Source organism: Gracilinanus agilis, chromosome 4, assembly GCF_016433145.1.
Source record: "Gracilinanus agilis isolate LMUSP501 chromosome 4, AgileGrace, whole genome shotgun sequence".
Lineage (NCBI taxonomy): Eukaryota > Metazoa > Chordata > Mammalia > Didelphimorphia > Didelphidae > Gracilinanus > Gracilinanus agilis.
Genome location: NC_058133.1, coordinates 491,279,838 through 491,284,335, shown reverse-complemented (window position 1 = coordinate 491,284,335; position 4,498 = coordinate 491,279,838). Strand labels below are relative to the sequence as shown.

At 38.0% G+C, this 4,498-nt stretch overlaps 1 non-coding gene across 1 annotated transcript; it reads right to left on the bottom strand.

The window, feature by feature from the left end:
- Positions 1-2,223: 2,223 nt before the first annotated feature.
- LOC123248098 lies at positions 2,224-2,330 on the bottom strand. The gene has a single exon (XR_006506202.1). It is a non-coding gene; the product is annotated as a U6 spliceosomal RNA (small nuclear RNA).
- Between the last annotated feature and the right edge of the window lie 2,168 nt (positions 2,331-4,498).

The window sequence follows — 4,498 nt, the reverse complement described above, 5'->3', positions numbered from 1 at the left end:
TCCCCATTGACCCATGTGATCAAGCAGTTGTTTTTCTTCTGTGTTTCTGCTCCTACAGTTCTTTCTCTGGATGTGGACAGCATTCTTTCTCATAGGTCCCTCAGAAATGTCTTGGATCATTGCATTGTTGCTAGTAAAGAAGTCCATTACATTCTATTGTACCACAGTGTATCAGTCTCTGTGTATAAGGTTCTCCTGGTTCTGTTCCTTTCACTCTGCATCAGTTCCTGGATGGATACACATGGAATTCCTCCAGTTCATTATTCCTTTGAGCACAATAGTATTCCATCACCAGCAGATATCACATTTTGTTCAGCCATTCCTCAATTGAAGGGCATCCTCTCATTTTCTAATTTTTGCCACCACAAAGAACACAGCTATAAATATTTTTGTACAAGTCTTTTTCTCTATTATCTCTTTGGGGTATAAACCCAGCAGTGATATAGCTGGATCAAAGGGTAGAAAGTCTTTTAAAGCCTTTTGGGGAATGGCTAAACAAATTGTGGTATCTGTTGGTGATGGAATACTATTGTGCTCAAAGGAATAATGAATTGGAGGAATTCCATGTGAACTGGAATAACCTCCTCCAGAAATTGATGCAGAGGGAAAGGAGCAGAACTAGGAGAACATTATACACAGAAACTGATACACTGTGATGCAATCAATATAATAGACTTCTCTACTAGCAGCAATGCAATGATCCAGAACAATTCTGAGGGACTTATGGAAAAGAACATATCCCCATTCAGAGGAAGAACTATGGGAGCAGAAACACAGAAGAAAAACAATTGCTTGAACACAAGTTGTTGGGGATATGATTAATGATGCAGACTCTAAACAACCACCTCAGTGCAACTATCAATAATATGGAAATAGATTTTGATCAATGATACATGTAAAACCCAGCGGTAGGGTGGGGAAGTTTGGGGGGGAGGGAAAGAACATGAATTGTGTAACCATGGAAAAATATTCAAAAAAATTATTTTAAAGCCCTTTGGGCATAGTTCCAAAAGTAACTGCCTTTGTTAAGAGCTCAGGGGGCCTACTGACTGATTTTTAATAAGAAACATACTTGGGGGCATCTAGGTGGTTCAGTAGATTGAGAGCCAGGCCTGGGTTAAATATGACCTCAGACACTTCCTAGCTGTGTGATCCTGGGCAAGTCACTTAACCCACATTGCCCAGCCCTTATCACTCTTCTGCCTTGGAACCAATCTGTAATATTGATTCTAAAACAGAAGGTAAGGGTTTAAAAAAAAAGAAAAGAAACACATTGGTAGTGGCCCCAGTGAAGATAACATGCATTTACCCTTAGAACCTTGGGTAGCAGCCACCTTCTGAATACCCAGTCAGTGAAAGTGAGTGGAGGTTAAGAAAGTAGCCCAAAGTTGGTGTTATGCTAGAATTATAGGTTTAGAACTAAAAAAAAGACAACAGAGATCATTCATTTCAACACTTCATTTTCTAGATGAGGAAACTGAACTCCTTAGAGGTTAAATGACTCACCTAAGTTACACAATGGTAAGAAACAGAATCAGAATCACTCATATCTTCTGACTCCAAATGCATCACTCTGCATCATACATTACTATACCATAATGAACCACTGAAACTGGGTTCACTACTAATTCACATTATTTAATTTCATCATGCCCTTACTTCTTCATGATGATGCTTTTGTTCTTCCATGGCATCTCACCTTGTTCCCTGTAGCAATTGTTACAAATTTCCTCTTTGCTTAGTCCTCCAACCCTCTCCAATCTCCTGTCTCTCAGCAAAAGGCTTTTGGCCAAAAAGCATATAATCAATCTGATTCAATATTTCCCATCTGATAATGTCCACGCATAGAGTTGTCTTTTGGGTGTGTTGAAAAAGAATGTTACTATGACCAGAAAGTTATCTTGACAAAACTTAGTCTGTGCCCTACTTCATTTTATACATCAAGGTCAAACTTGCCTGCTATTCCAGTTATCTTTTGATTTCCTACTTTAGCATTCCAATCCCCTATAATGAATGTGAATCTTTTTTGATATTATTTCTAGAAATTGTAGGTCTTCATAGAACTGATTACCTTTGACCTCTTTGGCATCAATGGTTGGAGTTGTGTTACTATGATGCTAAATGGTTTTCATGGGATTCAAACAAATACTATTCTGTTATTTTTTAATTATACCCAAGTACAGCTTTTCTCACTCTTTCATTATTTGTTTGTTTGTTTGTTTATTAAATATGGAATGCATCACCGATTTGCATGTCATCCTTGCACAGGGGTCATGCTAATCTTCTCTGTATCGTTCCAATTTTGGTATAGGAGCTGCCAAAGCGAGCACTTCTCACTCTTTTATTAAGGGCTTCTCCATTTCTTCTAAGGAATTCTTGCCTACAGTAGTATATGTAGTAATCACCATCCATTTGAATTCACTGATATCCAAGACGTCAGTGTTTAGTCTTTCCATCCCGTGTCTGACCTAAGCTTACTTTGGTTCATGGATCTTACATTCCAGGTTCCTATGTAATATTGACCTTTACATCATCAGACTTTCCTTTCATCACCAGACACATTCACAGCTGAGTTTCCTTTTGGCTTTGTCCCTCCCGTTTCATTAGTACTGAAGCTACTTGCAGTTGTCCTGTGCTCTTCCCCAATAGCATGTTGGACATCTTCCAACCTGAAGGGCATTTTTTCTGGTGTTATGTCTTTTCTATTGTAATACTGTCCATGGAGTTTTCTTGGCAAAGATATTAGAGTGGTTTGCCATTTTCTTTTCCAGTGGATCACCTGTTGTCAGAATTCTCCACTATGATATGACTTGTCCATTTTGCGTAATCCAAGCTCATAGCTCATAATTTCATTGAGCCCCTCTACCATGACAAGGCTGTGATCCAGGAACAGTGTACTTCCTCAAGGGGATTTCAAAGCTGACACAGTTTCTTTTCTCTTTTTCTGTAGTAAAAAAATACATTTAATCTATAAATGAATGAGTAATCCTTTTAGGTCACAAAGTTGGGAAGGAGATTGAAATACTGTTGAAATGAAGGAATGGGCCAAGTTAATTATAAATTACGATGGGATTAAATCACACCTTTAGGTTAAAAACCCTAAAATGAAACCTTAGAAAAACAACTAAGGGGGATTGTGGTCTGAGCATATTCATTTGGGAGTGAGCAAGTTGTTCGAGTCTGGCATGCAGGAGCCATCCACACATACATAGGTAGGAATGAGTTGGAACAACTCCAAATTGGATTGCTGCCTGCCGTCTTGCACAGATATTGAATCCAGAGTAGTTGTTCAAACCCTAACCCCTAGGAGGCACACATGTTTCATATGGTAAAAGTTGGAGGAAGGATAGATCCTACTTGGAATTAGGGGGTGGGAGTAACAGGGAGGATAAGAAAAGATTTCATGGAAGAGTCGACATCTTGAGCTAAGCCTTGAAGGAAGACAAGGAATCTGAGAGGCATACATCAGGAGGGAATGAATTTTAGGGATGGAGGTCCAGCTTATGTGAATATACAGAGATAGAAGATGGAGTATTAAGATCAGGGAAATAGAAACTAAAAGAGAAAAGAAAAAACAATTTAACACAGTAGGCTGGTGTCTGATAAATCCAAGAATACAACCCATTGGAGGAAAGATTCTCGATTTGACAGGAACCTTTGAGAAAACTAGAAAGCAGATAAGCAGAATTTAGGTTTATTATTATTTTTACCACATAACAGAATACACTTTAATTGATATAGAAGATCACATCATTTTAAAAAAGAAGCAAGTATTTTTCAAGTACTCTATAATTAGAAGGATAATTTTTAATCAATGGGGAGGCGACCACAAGAGATCAAAAAGATAATTTGTATTTTGTGAAATTAAAAAGCTTTTACACAAAATCAATGTATCTAGAATAAGGAACAAATAGGTCAAGTGGTTTTAAAAAGTTCTTCCTGGGGGGCAGCTGGGTAGCTCAGTGGATTGAGAGCCAGTCCTAGAGACAGGAGGTCCTAGGTTCAAATCTGACCTTAGGTACTTCCCAGCTGTGTGACCCTGGGCAAGTCACTTGACCCCCATGCCTAGCCCTTACCACTCTTCTGCCTTGGAACCAAAACATGGTATTGACTCCAAGACAGAAGGTAAGGGTTTAAAAAAAAAAAGTTCTTCCTGTCAGATGTCTCTTATAAAAGTCCAGTATCCAAGATATATAAGGAAATTAACACAAATATATACAAGCAAGAGCCATTCCCCATTACCTAAGTGATTAAATGATATAAAATTATCCCAAGAAGAATTACAGATTATAAATGATAACATGGAAACATGTCCTAACTCACAAATAGCAAGATAAATACAAATTTGGAAAATCTGAAAGTTTTACCTCATGTCCTAAAGATTGGAAAAGACCTAGCAATCAGTCTATAAGTATATCAGAACTTACTACATGCTATGTACTGAGGGAGACAGCAAAAACAGGAATAATTAATATTGAAGGGGATGTGGGAAAACAGG